Below are 18,763 nucleotides of genomic sequence, written 5' to 3' on the forward strand. Positions count from 1 at the left end.
CTGTCAGTTTTGCTCATCTTACCCAAGAAACAAATCATAATAATTTTTATATTCCTTATTACTAGGGACTATTTCAACCTGTATACCATTAATAAGTTACAATTTCAAGGGTTTGGGTTTTTTAAAATCCTCTTATATTCTCAACACCCACTGTTTTGAATTTCCTACAAATCTTAAGCAAAAAAACCCACCATGTTCATGGCTAGAACAAAGAATAAATAAAACAAGTTTCTCTCTAACCTTTGTGATAAAGTAAGAACAAAATTAAAAAAATATAGAAAGTAATATTTTAACTAGAAATATTGATAATTAATAATATTGATAATTAATATTATTAAGATTTCTCTTTTAGAATTTTGTTACAGTCACCACCACCACGGTCTCTTGTAGGCATATCCTTAAGGACTCTTTCTGTACTGATATTATTCACTGAAGTTTTATGAAGGCCTTCAAAATTGAATCTGGAACAAGGTCTCCTTTCTAGCTGATTAGATTGATTTCATTTGTAATCTGTTTGTCCTTTCCGGTTCAGTGAGCCATTAACTCCTTTATGCAAAGGGAATTAGGACAGGAGTAATGACACCATTCTATAAAAGTCTGTAATCTGCTGGCCAGGGCATCCACACATGGGCACTTTTCAATAAAATTCTCAGGTGATAGCAGCAGTAAAGAGGGAGGAATAAAACTCCACAATGTGCATTCAGCAGTTGATTTATCAAATAAGATGGGATTGAGGAGGTTATAAAGTGTGAAAAGTGAAGAAGTGAAGAACTTATTTTCTTAGTGCTGCACTTTAGGGCAAGGTGTTGCTTGTGTTACTCTTTGATGTCTTTTTTTTTTTTTATTAAACATACAGATATGTATATTATATGTGTATCTTTTAATTGTATGTATTGTTGATGACTAACAACAAATTTGACAATTTTTTAACTTTTCAACCTTTGTTTTCAACACTGCATTTCAAATATAGAGGGAAATTTGATATGAGGGGAGAAAAAGAAGGAAAAAGATTGTAAGGAAGGGGAATGTTCTATAATCTGGCTCACTCAGATTGCTCATGACGCAGTTCCTTTAAAAATAAGCGCATACCAGAGAGTTCAGGGGTGCTGCAGTTTGCACAAGTCCCTCAAAAAATTAAAAATATTTGTCTCAGAAGAGGATTCTTGAATTTTTATATGAACAAAAGAAAGGGTGCTCAGGTGAACATGACTCATAGAAAAAGAAATCTTTTCCTGTCCTTTGAAATAAAAGTGCACTGTTCTCTTCATTGTGTAATGAAGGTTTAAAATATGCAGAAGTAATGAAAGTTTGCTTCTGGTCCCCATTTCCCTTCTTTTCCCTCCCTTTGATATCCCCAACATTTGAGCTGAGGTTCACAGATAAGCTTCATTATTTTAAATCAGTGTTGCTGCAGAAAGAATCCACATTTGTCATATTCCCGAGCTGGTCTGTGTTGAAGAAGATTTCTGGTTTCCTTCCTTCCTTCCTTCCTTCCTTCCTTCCTTCCTTCCTTCCTTCCTTCCTTCCTTCCTTCCTTCCTCCCTTCCTCCCTTCCTTCCTTCCTCCTTCTTGTTAAAGTATGGGTCAAGATGCCGAACCTTGTGAAAAATAAATCAGACACAATATAAGTAAGCATTTGATTTGCTTTAATATGCCTTAATAAGAAAATAGGCAGAGGAAAACTGACTCTAACAGCTGAGGTATAATGTCAAGCTACACCAGCTTCTGATTCCTTCTTTGGGGTAAAATTGATTTGTTCTTGTTGCTGTTCTTGTTGTTTTGCTGGGGGTGTTTTTGTTTTGTTTTGGAGATTTTGTTGGTTTTTTGGGTGGTTTTTTCTTGGTTGGTTGGTTGCTTAGTTTTTAGGAATTGCTGAATAGAATAGTAAGGAAATTAGCACCATTGTATTTTATGCAATTCTGAAGATATATTTTTTTCTCTCTAATATTTTTTTTAAAGAAAGGGGAATTGTTTTTATTAGCCAAGGTAGGAAGATATTTTAAAATAAACATTCAATGTTTTTATTGAGACCTGTACTTCGGACTTTTCAGATAACTTATTTATTATCTAATATCTAAACCTTGCTTTCTGGTCTACTTCCAAAATAAAGAATTAATTATCTATTATTTTTACAAAGCTTTTTTTGTTCAGTTGGTCATGTGATCTTTAAAACAATATTCAAAATTTCTTTGCAATAAAGACCATAACCATATTTCTTATCCTTAATCTTATGCCACATTTTCTTAGCTGTTTTGTTTTGGGGGTTTTTTTGGAAGTTGGTGTTGTTTGGTTTTGGTTTTGTTTGGTTTTAATTCATGAACTTTTGGTACAAAATGACAATGAAATGAAAAAAAATAATTGTTTCAACATCAAGTCAGCTGATAGTTAAATTCTGAAATTGTGAATTGATGGGGATGAATGCAACTCTTATTTTATATTCTCTAAATTTCATTATCTCTCTGCCCATTTCCTACCAAAATATGTTTTTTTTCATAAGGAACAGACATATAATATTTTTAGGTCAAAATAACAGTAACTTTTTTTTTTTTTTTTACCTCGAGGTGAAAACAAACTCTCTTGTTGACACAATCCACAGAAATTATTTGAAAATATAATTTCTGGAAAGTAGTGAACATATTTTTAAATAAAACAACAAAGCCTATATTTCTTAACATGTGTTTTGTGTGTGAATGTACAATTCTACTGTACCAGAGAATTTCTCCTGTACATTAGACAAAATAAAGAAAATTAGTAATGACTGTTTTTCACTAGAGTCAATGTTATCATTATATATTTTATTCTGTTTTTATGCATTTAGTTATTTTTTTCTTTAGGATTATCATTTTTGCTGTCCAACAAATACATTTAAAATACTATTGAAATATTGATGGATATACCCTTTTTTATTATCCTACACACTGAAATATTCTCAGCACCTTTGGGTTTTTATTGTGCCTCCAATCCCTACACATGTATGGCAAGCTTTTTATTATGCTTTTCCTTCTACTGCATCTTCTCTGGGTGTTATCAGACATATTTTTCAATCAGATTGAACAAAGTGCATTCAGAATATAAGCATATTCAATCACAAAGTGAAGATCTTCTCTTTATAAAAAAGATGGAACAACAATATTCTCTTTTTTTTTTTTTTTTAAGTTAATGTCCTTTCTTCCCAACTTCATTTTCACATAATTCATCCTGATGACTAAAGGAAAGCAGTACAATCTTGATGGTTTTTCTTTGGATGACTCTTTTTCTTCTTTCATCCTTCAGAATTATTTGGGTAGGGTATTTCAGGTTACCAGAAAACTGGGATCTTTGCCCATCACACAAAGGGTTGGAACAAAATGATCTTTAAGGTCCCTTCCAACATAAATAATTTCTATGATTCTATAGTTAAATGGAACTTAATCAAAGTTGACTTGGAAAATAGGCACTAAACTGCAGACATCTTAGTTCTGTAAGTCAGTAGTTGAAACCTGTTAAGTCACAAAATCCTCTAAATATATATATATTGAAAAGACTTACAGCTGATTTCACAAATTATCACTATAATAAAAAAAAAAATTAAAAATTTATTTAATTACTAAAGTATAAAGCATACAGGAATAAGTAGACACATATAAGAAAATGAATTAATATTCTGAAAACAGTAATGGCGTCTCCAACTAACAGATGGTGGAGTTATGTCAAATTATTTTCTGCTTAAAGAAAGATTTTCGTATATTGGGATGGTTTTCACCTTTCAAATGCATGCTGTAATGGAAGCTGATTTTTCTTCATAGCTAATAAGCATAACAAAGCCTCTGGTATAAACATCCATGACTTACTGGCAATATACCATAACTGAAACTATCATCAGATAGAATTAATAGAAATGGATTAAATGATGGAATTACACACCAGTTGTTCCACAAACTGAATTACCTGGACATAATGGTGTAGCTTTCTATTCTAAAGTTCAAGAAACTTAATTGTTGTTGAATCATTGTGTGCATTCACAGAACTATGCATGTCAAATTTGCAGAAAACACACCAAAAAAAAGTGGGGAGGAAAAGCATAACGGAAGTAAAAAATTAACCTGTCCTGGAGGTGATTTCTTCAGCTCACCCCTTCATGAAAGAAAGTACATATGTAAGAAAAGCTTAAAAAAACCCAAACAGACAAAGCATCAAAACAAAAAAAGCAATATAGAATCATATAGACACATAAAATGGTGCTGTAAATTTCTGAAATATACATTGCCACAAACTGTCCAAAATACTTTGAATTTTCTAATATATTCACTCAACAAAAGATATGAGTATTTATAGCTCTTTTTTTTTTTCTTTCTTTCTTTCCTTGATTGCTTATCTGCTGGGAACTGGACTTCCCACTTAACTCATTTGTGAAAGGTCACAGCTCATCCTGAAAATTAGTTTGTCCTATTTAAGTGACATAATTTTGGTGGTAATTTCTCTGTGAAATTTGATGTAAATTTCAAGGAATTGAGCTTCAGTGTAAAATTTGATACTAACTGTAAAATTTTACATCCTTCTGAAATCTATTGGCATTGGGGTCACAGTTTCAAGGTGTGAGTGTCTGTCTGAAATTTCCCTCATTCTTTGCCTCTCGATCCTCATGAAAGTTAAGACCACCGGGGAAAGGAAAAGATCCTGTTCTGAAAATCCAGGCCTGACTGGTCCACCAAGCCAAATTATTGTCTATGGATGTGTTTGCTCAACCCATGGAACACTGCACCCGAGAAGGGGCAGTGTGCTCTCCTTCGCCTGAATCACTTAGCAACACTGGCCCTGGAATTTCTCCACCCTCCTGACTTGGCTGGACTTTCTCTCTGGAATTACCTTCTCGGTGGTCACCACAAAAGACCCTCCATTCACCGTACATCAACCACCGTGACAGAGAGGGGAGAAGGTTCTCCCCTCAAGGACTGAGACATGCGACCCCTACATGGAAAAGCCCCCTCTTCCTCCCTAAAAGACTGAGACTGAAATCCCTACCGTAGCGTGGGGGAAGGCAGGTGTGGGGAAGGCCTGGTAACCAAAGCAAGTTTGCAAGTGACCACTGGACCGAGAAGACAATGGTTCTTGCCTGCTGCTGATGGATTTTCTGTACGATGCCTTCTACTGATGGACTGCTGATGGACTTTTTGTACCCTTTTGAAATGTGTGTGTCCTTCCCCCAATCAAAAAGGACTATAAAAGAGGTTAGAGCTGACTGGTACCCTTGAGTTCTCCCCTGACGTGAAGACGACAGGCTCTTCATCGACTGGACTTCGAGGGACTTCGTCATCTGCACGTCTGGTAGCTATACACCTCCTTTCTTTTCTTCTCTTCTTTTTCCTTATTCTTTCCCTTCTCTTCATCCCCCTTCTCCCTAATGCATTTTTGTTGTGGTTATTCAATAAAAGTACGTTTGTTTTGATTTTACTGCAAAACCCCCTTGTCGTGTCAGTTTTTGCACCCTGAGGTCAGTGAAAAGAACCTTCATGAATCTTGTCCCCCAGGACGGATCGTGACACAAGGTAGAAATTCTGTTTGCATTTTTTATCTTCTTTTTTTTCTTCTGTAGACACTTCTTGTTGGAAAGGTTATGCTTAAAGACACATAATGAAATTATACTTGCTCTGACTTCTCATTTTACTTCAAAGGGTTTAAATTTTTTTTTTTTCATAAATTTTTCGTGAGATATGTGGATTAGGGCATAAGGTAAAAAATTCAGTAGTACATTCATTTTGAATATTTGCAATATGTACATTTGGAGGTGGAAAGACAGGTATAACAGTATGGTAATGTTTTTGAAAAGTCTGTTTTCTGACTATTCAACCCTTCCATGGACTAAAAATAATGCTTTCACAAAAAAAATTAATTTAAATAAAATGTTAGTAATGTCTTTTTTTTTTTTTTTCCTGAATTTCATGGCAATTTCATTATCTCTGCTTATATTTGTTCATTCAGCTTTTTGCAATCACTGTAATTTCTAATCTAAGAACTCAAATCCCTTAAGGTTCTTTACGAGACCTGGAAGGCCTCAACCACAAATAGATACTTCAGTCAATCCCTTTGATATTGAACATAGTATAAAACAGAAGTACTACGGGCAGCAAGGTCAAAATGACTTGATAAGTGAAAGAATATTCAATTATAATTTCCATGCTCTTGTCTCTGCTCAGTTATTTTTGTAAGGGAAAAAAAAAAGGATAAAAAAATGTGGCTTATAAATGGAAAATAGGTTTATAAGTTTATTGTTAAAAAGGAAGGAATAGTGTAAAAAAAGCCCATTTCGTACAGGATTATTTATTGTACATTAAAATGCTAATTATACTAACTCTGTGTTAATGATGATGCCAGAAGGGCATGAGTTTGAATTAAACTAATTAAATATATCCTAAAGCAAAGAAGAAAAAATGAAATTGTGCTTCTCTAAAACTGAATATATATAATTAAAATGAGAAGTAGTGGTAGAATGTAAATACAATATTATACAGATCTATAATGGGAACATAGTGCTGTAAGACATTTAAGGTATTAGATTTATATTTTAGTGGTTTAATAATCTTTTGTCTAATGCTCAGAGCACGTAAATGTACATAATTTCATACCCATGTATAAAACAGTCAGTAAACATTACTAATATAGAAAGTAAATATGGATAACACTCCACTATTTTTTTTAAAAAGTCATTCTCTTGTACCCTGTTGTGAGACCTTTAGCAAGAATCATTTGGCTTCTCATTGTGCACAGAGAAAAGTTGTTCTCAGTATGGCCAAACCTCCTTATAAGATCAAACAAACTGTACTTTTTTAGGAGGAACTTAGATAGTTTCCATATGATAAATGTCCATAGACATTCTCAATAGACATAGACATAGATCAATCTCCTATTTTATACAGTTTCCAGAAGATTAGAATGACTGAAATTTAGATGTTAGAAGTTAGTTGGAATGGAGAAATAGTGCAGAACATGAAACAAAGCTTAGATTCATATTGGAAAAGAGATATGAGCTATTTTGCAAAGAAGGTGTGTTATTTTTATTCTAAACAAATTCACAGCTAGGTCCTTCAAGTGCTTATAAATCAGAACATTCACCATGAAGGAATATTCTGTTGTAATCATGTTTTGCATTTTAGGTGAAATTTAGACTAATTTCTTTGGGGGAAAAATAAAATAAATCAGAACATGTAGAAAATAGAGAATTACTTTTTAAACAAACTTGCAAAATCATTGAATTTTGCATGCTATTGTATGTAACTTGTTTAAAAATTCCACACTAGTTTTAAAATCTTGTCATTAGGACAGACCAGTAAAATTTGCTGTCCCTCCTCTGCATATTTGAGTGTCATTGCCTGGCTTGTGATAGCCATGATGATACATTATGTGCAAAGAGAAACATTTGTCATATTACTGAAGATTTAAGTGTTTCCACTTGCTTAACATCTGTGAAACTTTTTATGTACAGGAATCAGCTGCAGGGTGGATTTAATTTTCCTCAAGAAGAAAGAGGGAGCGGAAAACAAGAAGTGTTGGCAGCATCCTTAAGTCTTTGCCAGCAGGATCCAGAGGCTCGTGGTGGGAATTTCTATTCATTGCCACATGGAGCAGGATATTGGTGTTATATACATGTTTTCCATTAAACATTCTTTTTTACATGTTTTCCAGTTGCTGCCTGGTTCTTTTCCTCTCCTCAGGGAATGGGTGAAAACTGCTTCACAGCCCTGATGTCCCCTGATGTGGGGATCAAACAGGGGGTGCCTGTGGACCCCAGCTCAGCCCTGGGACCCACCACAGCCCCACACCTCTGCTCAGGGATGGAAAATACACCCACAGCTGCCAGCCTGCAGGACAGCAAGGTATGTGCATTGCTGATTGTACCATGCCATGAATTGTCTAATTTTTCCAATTCGGGAAGGGAAGTTCCTTGTGCTTTTTCAAGGTACTCATGACACGGGTGAAGTAATTTTTGTCACAGAGTTAATGTGGTGCAGGTCAGGAAAGAACTTGCTTGGCCTCTAGCAGGGAATATGAAGCAGCAGACTCCTGCCATATGCACTGCATCCTTAGAGAGGCATTCCAGGATCATTGCCCCAGGACCTGCATTGTGGATACAGATGGCATTGTCAAGGTTTTAATAATAGTATGGGACTTCTCCAGTGAGAGGGTAAGTGCTCAGTAGTTGTGAACTCAGCCATTAATCCCTATATTTATAAATTTTCAGAATAAAGATATTGGATATAATAAGACCCCAAGGGCATCTGCATGGAACAATGCTGGACATTATTGTCCCATCTAGATGGAAGTACTATTTATAATTACCCTCTCCTGAGTTAGACAGACAGCTTTTGATTCATTTAATTGTATTCCTCTGCAAACCAATTTGACTTAATTTCCCCATAGGATATGCTGTGACACTGCATCAAATACATTCTTCTGAGAATCCAGGCAAATCTTCTGCATGTCTTCCTTATAGTTCTGCAATTGTATAAACACCAGAAGAGTGATTGGGATGGCTTGGGACCTTTGGTTTCTATGGATACATTATGATTCTAGGTTGCAAATTATTTCATTCCTTTCCAAGCAGCAGCTATTAACATTATACAACATTAACAAATACAGTTATGTGAATGATATTAGGTGCTAACATCACATTTTCATATTTTAAGATTGCAGCTTACCAGCACTAAAGGCTCTAAAGTTATTCCATGCTCTGAGGCTTGGTTTCCGTGGCTCCTTTCCTGTTCACATTTATCAGCTAAATAAGTCTTGAACAAAGGCAACCTTTGTGGAAGGTTTTTTAATTGCTTGTTTTTAACCTAAACTGTGCTTTGCTCCCTTCTGGTTTAGTTTCACAGCTAATAATTTAGCCTTCAGTTTTGGAATACTTGAGTGACCTCCTTTAGGTCTGATCTTCCTGCTTATAAATTTCTGTAACAGCAAGATGTGCTTCATAATTATCTTGCCCTTGAATACCTGATATTTAGTTCTTTTGTTAGTTTATTGGCTTCAGACATGTAAGCCAGCTACAATCCTCTTTTTTTTTTTTTTTTTTGTTTTTTTTTTTTTTTTTTTTTCCTTCTTTATGTTTTCTCCATCCTTTAACAAATTTTAATGTATATCAGTAACACCAGGAACATAAACTATGGTTCCTACATTAGATCAGGCTAGAGAATCATCTTGCCTGATCTCTCTCTGACAGAAGTCAATATCTAAAACTTCTCCGAAAAATGCAAAATGATGAGATAAATTCTATTTCCAGGAAAGCAAACTTTGAAGGATTACAAAACCACTAATAAAATTAGAAGGAAGAAATAATCCTTCATAAAATATTTGAGCTATTTCTCTCTCTTAATGAAAAAAATGATGGCATTATCTTATGATTTAGAATAATTAATTTTTAAGTGCTGATTCTTTCTAATAAGCTTGTGCCTGGCAGAAGCACCCTTGGATTTTTAAATGACCTTTGCAAGAAATTCAGCTGTTATTATCTGGAGACAAATGCTTAAAGTGGCACATAAGTTACCTTCTGAAAAAATATAAGCCTAGATATATCCAACATATCACAAAAGCTTCAAGTTTTGGATTAACGTCATTAAACTTATAAAGGAGGGAAAAAAGAGTTGCATTTTCTTTAAGGTTTCCAGTATCTTAACAGATTTTGAAACTGTTAAATGCTTTTTGTATCCACTATATGTTTATTAAAACTTCTTTTATTGTAATGAATGGAACCTAGTTTCTGATATTTGGGGTTTTTTTTAGATAATGAAGTTCAGAGCACTTAAAATTTTTGCTATGATTAGCAAAATGCTGGAAAAGCCTAAGTGTTTATGTATTGAAGATTAATATTTCTGATGCAACAGACATCATCAAGTGTGGTTTTTATCACCTCATATTTTGCTAAAATAGTATTCCTTATGGCTTGTATTATTATTATCTATTACAGAGATAAAATGTCCTCTTTAATTTAAACATTTTAAGATATATAATTGTGTCATTAATATGAAAATGAAATCCTGACTTTTCTGTTATCTATTTCTCAGCTATGCATTATTTTACAGCTCTTCATTTAAAAGTTAAGAGACAATGTGATTTTGGTTAATAAAACACAATTTACAGCAGCCTCTAATCACCATTGTGTTGGCAGCAGCATATGCATTCCTGTACGCAATATCTTGTGTTGTAGGGTTAAAAAAGAGCTTTCATCTTTATTTTATAAAATTTCTGTTCCTAAATCCAGAAATCTAATATTGGGCAAGACTCTATGATTAAGGCTTTTCATCAGTGTGTGTAGTCATGGAGAATTGTTCTAGTTAATTTTTCAAGGTTTTTCTCTTTAGGTCAATCAGAAACACACATGAACACATACACAGATCTTGATAAAAGAAAATGTCAAAAATTATGCCATGGTAAATAAAAATATCTCACTTGGCACACATTTCTACTTGCAGACACTTGCAGAGACAGGGACAAAACGTTTGAGTGAAGATAGAGCTTCTAACTTTGATGAGTTTAATATAGAGTCTAGTGCTATTTTGGATATCAATTATGTTTCGTCTTTTGACCAAAAAGACTAAATGATGGAATATTTACAAATTCAAGTGGCCCCATTAAGGCTGTTTTACACCATTTTCCAAGGAGTTTTAATTATTTTTGAATATGTCTATGTAAAGTGCTCATGAATAATTCCACTTTTTAATAATGAAGTTTTAAGGAGTTTAATAAGCTGTCATGATTTACTTCTTACATATTTTTAATAATAAACCTTGAGGAGAAAGCTACATACACATCCTAGTAATATTATCTAGACAACACCTTACAGGTATATGAAAAATAGAAAAAACCTAATGGAAGTTCACTTCAGGACTGAAGAGCAGTTCTGGATGTCTTATAATTGTTATGATTTCAGCTCAAAAGATAAGGGTGACTTCACAACGCTTTTTTGGTATTATTTCTAAAAGTATATGGTTAATTTCCTTGTGGAAGATGAAGAAAAATGACCTTTTCTCCTCAAACAGAACAGTGTTTTCTAGGAGAACAGAAACAATTTATATAATATGGTTACCATTAACGTATGGAAAATGCCTTAAAAAAATAAAAATCAAAGGCATGTATGCATGGTAAAGCTTTGTTTTGGGAGGAGAGGGGAGATATTTTTGTGGAGGCAAGAGGAAATAATGCCCTAAATCAAGGACACAAACTTATATGCCTGTGTATGTATAAGGAAGATGTGAGAATTGGAAAAGAAGTATTAAACCATTTTCACATTCTTAGTTTGAAGAATCAAAATGCAAATTTGAGTCTACTTTTAATGAAAGCTAAGGAGGTAATTGTATGAAAAAATATTTAAAGACTTAGCTCTAAATGGAATTTTGCAGTTCAACTATAAGGAAAATACTAATGGCATATTAAAAGTAGATTCATAATCATGCCGTTATATGGTCATAAATTGAATGAGCCATGATCTGCATCCTGAAGGTGGTTGGTACTTCCTGTCACTTACATTTATGTGCAAATATGCTCTTTTTCTAGTTTATGGGGTTAGTGACGTTGCTTGCTTGCTTGCTTGCTACTTTTTAAATGTAGCTGCCTTTGTACTTTTGCTTGGTTTGGATTTTTTCAAATTTAATTTTTCCATTATTTTAGGCTGTTACCTAAACTGGTCCATAAATAGCAAAATAGAGAATTTTCCCCCTACAAAGCTGCCATTACCATGAGGGAACTTAATGTAAACTGAAGGAAACAAATAAACAAAAAGTAGAAGCAAAGGCTTCTGGAGAAGGATTAGAAATTGGCAGAGAGACGTGACTCTCTGAGGCAGGTGCTGAATACAAAAGAATAAGGCCCAAAAAATCTAGGTGAGAACCTAACATATAGAAGAGCTCATGTGAACTAGTTTTGCAATCCTCTTAAATAGTACAATATAACTCAGTAACAAGGTAAAGTACAAACTCTTTTGTAAGGACATCAGAAAGGTTTGACTTTGGGACTAGCAATGTGATTTTATGTTAATGAAATTGGAAGCTGAAGTTAATCTCTGGGAATAACAATTATTTTTATGAAACAATTGGAGTTAGTTAAATATAGTCAGTGACAGCAGGGAGATAATGTTTAAGTCCCAAGACTAGAATGCAATAATTCTTGTGTATCCAAAGCATTACCTGGTGAAAAGCAAGAATGGTAAATATTTACCATTTGTTTAATAGAATAAGGACATAAACAAATACCTATTTCAAATGACCCCATGTAACTTGTTACTTAGGAAATTAATAAAGGAAATTAATCTACAAAATAATTTTTAAAACCAATAAATAAATATGAAGCTGTTTTTTTCAAATAAGATGATTCATAAATATAATCTCCCGTTTGGGTTTACAATCCACACTTGTCAAGTGCCCTGCTGGGAGGTGTTTGGTAACAATTCTGCAAAATTACTTAGAGCTTTAGTTAACAAACAAATGTTATTGGTGTAAGGGACTTTGTGACTTTCTTAGACAACTTACAAATTATGTGCAAAAAAGAATTCGAACATATCATTCCCCCTCACTATCACTTTTGAGAGAATTTTTATAGCTGTGTTTGACTTCAGCTGAATATCTTCATTCCATTAATTGATTTCAGCAGATCTGTTGACTTTTTAGTTGTGTCAAAATTACAGATAGAAAAGTTATTCCAGTTTTAGACTTTTATTTAAATTTATAAACAAAGAGAATTTAATGAGTTTTTGCAGTTGTCTTTATTATAATATTTTTCAATAAATGAAACTGAAATGTTCTTGCATAAATTAAGCTGCTTTGCATGATAGAAAAATCACTTTTGCATTATATCTCCAGCAAAATCAATAATACTTACAGATACCTTGAGAACATTAATAAAAACAATTACATTTTTATGCATTACATGAAAAATTTGGATAGTATTGGTCCTATTAAATCATGATAGGCTACTCCATAAAGGCATAATAAATTAGAAGTTTTCATTTTTTTAGTTCTCACATTAATATGCTTGACCTTACTCTAGTCAGTCACTCCTGGAAATATTTTTAAGATCATAGTAGTGGTTTTAAAGCAGCACTGTATAGTCCAGTATTTTAGACACAGGACTATATTTTTCTTTTTATTTAACAGCTGTTTGAAGACACTCAACAACTTTGCTACAGAGTATATTTAGAAAGGAATCTTCTAAAAGAATAAAACTCTTTCTTTTTAATATATGGATTTTTCCTTTTGGCACATATACCCACAGCAAAATAATGCCCAGTTCTGAAAACTGTTAAGATTGTATGGAGTAACTTTATTGCAAAATAAAGAATTCTATATTAAAGCTTCATTAATGAACCTTGCACCAGTTGAAAACACAGAAGAAATTCTGAAAGTCTTTTTTCCATGACTGAGATTTTTGAAACAAATTTATGTTTATTAATTTCATATTTCAGGTATATTACTGTCTATTTGGGGCCAGAAAAGAATAATCGAATTTAAGAACAAAATAACTTGGCTGATGGGCTTCTGAATAGAAATTATCCATGTCTGTAGATAAGAGGTAGAGAAGATTGCACTCTTTTTTATTGCTATTTAAAAAAGGAGAAAAATCAAGTTAGTGATTTTTGTTCTTCTGATAGTGATTGAAGATGAGACTTGAGACAGGTATAAATTGACTCTCTCTAAAAAGTAACTTGTGTTGATTTATTTTTCTTTCTCTGTAATGTAGAGAGATGTCTGTTTTGCCTGCTATTTGGGTAACATACATATTAAAGCACAGGAAAAAGTATTTTGCAGAAACTGTGAAAATTCATTCCTCTTATTTTCTTCAATTTTCTGAGATTGTATTTATTGAGAGGGTTTTGATCTTTCCTATAGAATTTTGTTTTTTCCATAGGGTGTTTAAAAACACTTTTTACTTTATGTGTGAATGGAAGAGACATTTGAGCAGATGCTTTCAAAGGAACCTTTCAAAGTCAGACATCTTTGGAACTGTCAGAGATGCTCAGAGTCTACATTTGATTCCTCAAAGTTACTAAAGCTAGACCGGGCTTTTTTGTTGGCCTGAAGAAGAGAAGGCTTGGGGGGAACTTATTTTGCATCCTTTCAGTATCTAATATTTGGATAGAAGAGATGGTGTCAGACTCTTCTTAGAGGTGAACAGTGAGAGAATATAATGCAACTATCACAAGTGGCTGCAATAGAAACTCTCTAAACTTTGTTTAGAGAGTGTTGGGATGTATCCATTCTTGGAGTTTTCCAAATTTATTACTCCTGATCAAGACAATCTAAGTTTTGGTTAGTTTAAGTTAAACTTTGAGCAGGACTTACAGAATAGAAATTATTATAGAAATCTCTTTCAAAACTACAAAACCAATATTCTTTGAATCTATGTAATCTGAGTCTATGTAAAGAAATTACTTCATGAGATATAGGGTTCTTTAACTTTTGTTTGATTACTTGTTTCTTTTGTAGAGATTCTTTACTACTATGAAATGCATTGTCTGTGTAGTATTCAAATGCTGATAGTTTTCTTGGTATGGTCACACAAAATTGTTGTGTAGCTCGAATCATATTGAGCTCCATTAGAAATATCTGGTTTGGTTGTTGCTTCGCTATTGCTTCCCTCTGATGAATAACTGCAGTTACTGTGTTAGTAAATAAGCGTGAAGACTTTGTCATGTACGTTGTTCTTCTTTTATTATCACCAGTGCAGCTGATGTGCCGTGTTCATGTTTGTGTGCCAGCACCAGGTTGAGCAATTTCATCTGCATTCAGATCACAAAACCCTTTTTTTTTTTTTTTTTTTTTTTTTTTTGCAAGGTCTGTGGAAAGCATCCCTTGATCACAGAATCATTTAGTTTGGGACCTAAGGTCTCTGAGATCAAGTCCAACCTTTGACTGATCACCAGCATTTCAACTAAACCACAGCACTAAGTACCTGATCCAGTAATTTATTGGACATCTCCAGTGATGCTGGCTTCACCACCTCGCTGGGCAATCTGCAAGGTTCCAATGCCTTACAACCCTTTCCATGAAGAAATTCCTCCTGATGTCCAGTGGGAATCTCTACAGGAGCAAACCGTGATTTCTTGTCCTGTCATCTGTGGCCTGAGAGCAGAGCCTGACTCCCACCTGGATCCACTCTCAGATTTTTAGAGTGACAAGATCTTCTCTGAGCCTCCATTTCTCCAGGCTGAACACCCTCAGCTCCCTCAGCTGCTCCTCATAGGACTTCACCAGACATGTTGTCATTCTCTGCAGTGATTCCAACACCTCAATGTCTTTCTTGAAATGAAGGGTCCAGAACTGGAAACAGTTGCTGAATCTATTTCCTACACAGATTCTTATTCCACTGCAGACAGAAAGTGTGTAATTTCAAATGTAAATATTTCTGTATGTGTGCCTGATGTTAACAAGTTTCCAGTGGCAGCATCAGTTGTGAACTGAGTCTGTTAAGTATTATATATTTTGTAATTTGTTAGATACCTTTCATACACACCTTTATCTAGAGTCTTATTTTAACTACTGTTGATGGAAAATGAAAAGAACATATTCTAACCACGTATAGAATGTGATTACAGTGGTCTTCTCTTCATTGTCATCAGCAGTAGTGGTCTGGTACATGAGAATTCTCACACTTAAAAGCACATTCTGGAAGTGTGGTGTTGAGTGAGATGAAAAAGGAATTCAGCAGCAGTGAGCTTAAATTGACTCATTCAGTGCAGTCATTACCTTACAAGTCTTGTAGCACTGGTTCATTGAAATTCCAATTTATTGCCATCAGTAGCTGGGGAAACTCTTATACAATAAAAGTATTGTACCAATTCTTTCCAGCTTTTACCAGGATTGCATTTTGACAGCCAGATTTAAAGTAGGAACTTGTCAAAACCAAGGTGATATGCAAAGAATCCTCATTTTAGCCTGATTTTATAGTTTTAAAATGACACCACTGTTTTCTGTTTTCAAAGCAGGAGAGAAAGTAAAAGCTCTTGGTTTAAGATATAATTAATATATAGGGTTAATGAAGGGTTAAAACCCTTGGCAAATTGGCAAATTTTAAACATCCTTTTTGTATGCTCTTATAAAAGTATTTTGAATATTGTTCTACAGTTGGGTTTTAGATTCAATTATCTTGGGATTATTTTTCATATTATTGTTAGAAATAAGCTGCAAGCTTACACATTTTTGAGGGTTTTGTTAGTTCAGTTTCATTGTTGTTGTGGATTTGGTGGTTTTGGTTTGGTTTGATTTTGCTGGGGTTTTTTGAAAATGTGATCCGCACATGCCAGGCAAAGAAAGAACTCAATTTTAGTATTTTATTTGCCATGTTCCAGCTATCAGGCATCAACCTGTCAGGAGTAATCTTATTATCTCTGGGCTTTTGTCTGAACACTGAGCTTCATATTTTGCCAGCTAAGTTTTCCTCAAATTTATTCTTCTGCTGTTCTCAGTCCTAACTTAGCTACTGAGAAAAATCTTCTCTGGCTACTTTCTAATGTAATGTTTTCATTAATTTTCTCTTGCATTCTTGCAAGCAGGCTGACAAGAAGGCATAGATCAGAAAACCTGCTGGTATAACCTCTCAGTTATCAAATCCCACTGTCTCATTCCTTTATGGATTTTCCAATTGCAGTGAAATCAAAAAAAAAAATACAGTTATTAACTTACTCAATTTTTAAATTGGTATTAAAAGAGAATAGGTAACAAGGTTCTGTTTAAATATTTTATGCATATACAGTTTCCAGAATCACTGAGGAGAAATGAATGGTTTGTCTGGCACTACACAAAACAGGAACAGAGGAAAAGACGTGTTAAAAGCAATTTTCTTTTTCTTTGTCAACAATAATTGGTCAGAGTTGCTTAAATTTATGTCACTTGTACTCTTTTAAATAAACTTGGATAGCACTCAATGTCAACTGTTTGTGAATTTTGCATGACACATTTTGATGGAAGTATTCTTTCCCTATGCCTTCAAAATTTGTGGGTTGGTGATCTCAGACAATTATCATTATCAGACAAATCACACACTTACTGCAGTCAGCTCCATTGCTGCTTGATGTCACACAAAGCTCACTCAAATCTTCCCACCAGAGCAGGTAAAATTCAGTTTCATATTCAGTGGATTTGGGGAAGGTAAGAGGAAAATAGCTGAAGGGATAGAAGCTGTAATTTTGAAAGGCCAGAAGGCAGGAGTAGGTGCAGCCTCAACTTTGAACAGGACAGGAGGGTTGTGTGCCGCAGCAGGGCATAGGGAGGCTACTTAACACTCTCTTCTCTAACTGGATTAGGATCAAAAAGTGTTTGATTTTACTTTCAGTTTCCTAGGGATGTTAATTACCAATGGAGCCCAAAATTAATTAATTTACTTATTTGTTGGGGATATCCAGATGATAAAGACGTTGAAACAGGAGTTTAGCTAGTCTGCAAATCTCTGTGCAGCATCTACTTCCCTTTTCCAATAGCAATTATGAGGAGATAAAATCCCAAACATTTGTTGTATCCCAAACACTTTTTGTAGTTTCCTTTCCTGAAACCTTATTTACCATTCTGCTGTCCTAACAAATTTCTCCCCACTCTTTAATTTCCTATTTTGCCCGTCCTCCTAACCTGTGTCTTATGCTATAAATCACTGATGACAGAAACAAGCCCTGTACAGAGTGAGGTCCTGGAAATTCTTGATTTTCTGCAGAAACCACTAAGGGAGAAATGTTGAACAGAGACGTGTCAGCTGGAAAGCTTCCTCCTGTGCAAGGCAAACATTTTTGTACAGATTTGGTACAAATTTGTTTTTATGTGCATATTCCTTGCTGTTGAACTTGGAATAGGATTGATTTGGGCCTCAATCTACATAGCTGGTAAGTCATGTGAACTGTCTGTGAATTACACCTTGGTTACCTCTGCACAGGAAACTTTCAGGGAAATCTTTCAACATTTCCATTATTACCTGAAACTCTTTTGTCTCTTTATCATGATTTGTGTGGCTCTTCCTACCAGCTGAGCAGCCCTCCCAGGTTAAACTGGAGTAATCAGGACTTTTTTCCTCCTTTTCCTTTCCTTTTTGCTTTCAGAGCATTTATTTTGTCATTAAAGAGGACAAGTCTTTTTAATTTTTTTCCTCCCAGCTATCTTCGGGCTGTTTTCTGAGTGATTCATTGGTCACCTGAGGAATTAAGGCTTTAAGCCCAAACAACAGGGATAGTAGGAATCGAACTGGGAAATTTATTTATTTTAATGTTGCAGTTTTCATTATTCTTCAGACACACCTTATCAGGAAGACTTTTGTAATGGAAAATTTTGATAAGTACCTCAGCTGCCTAGGGAAGTCGAGTCACCATCCCTGGAGGTGTTCAAGAAAGGGCTGGATATGGTATTTGGTGCCTCAGTTGGTGATCAGTCAAGGGTTGGGTTCCATTATGTTAGAGGTAAATTCTAGCCCTAATGATTCTATGATTCTGTGATTAACAGAGCTTCTTTAGGTGAATGGCAGTGTGTATGTTAGAAATAAATTTTTATTTATGTGCCAAATTTTTTAATTCATAATTCAAATTAATTGTAGAGAAAAAGAAACATTGTGGAACCTTTTATTACTTCACAGCAGCAGCTTAGTTGCACATTTGCACATGCAATTATATCTTCAAAGGTTCCTGCTTCATAACCTTTTCAACAGACCAGGGACTAATTAATTCTTAAGGAATAATTCTCTGATCATGGTTGAAGGTGATCTGTCTTTTTTTATACTTCAGACTGACTTGTGGTATTATGAAACACTGTATCTGGTTCTTAATAGT

Source organism: Pyrgilauda ruficollis, unplaced genomic scaffold (assembly GCF_017590135.1).
Source record: "Pyrgilauda ruficollis isolate IOZ18807 unplaced genomic scaffold, ASM1759013v1 scaffold102, whole genome shotgun sequence".
Taxonomy (NCBI): Eukaryota; Metazoa; Chordata; class Aves; order Passeriformes; family Passeridae; genus Pyrgilauda; species Pyrgilauda ruficollis.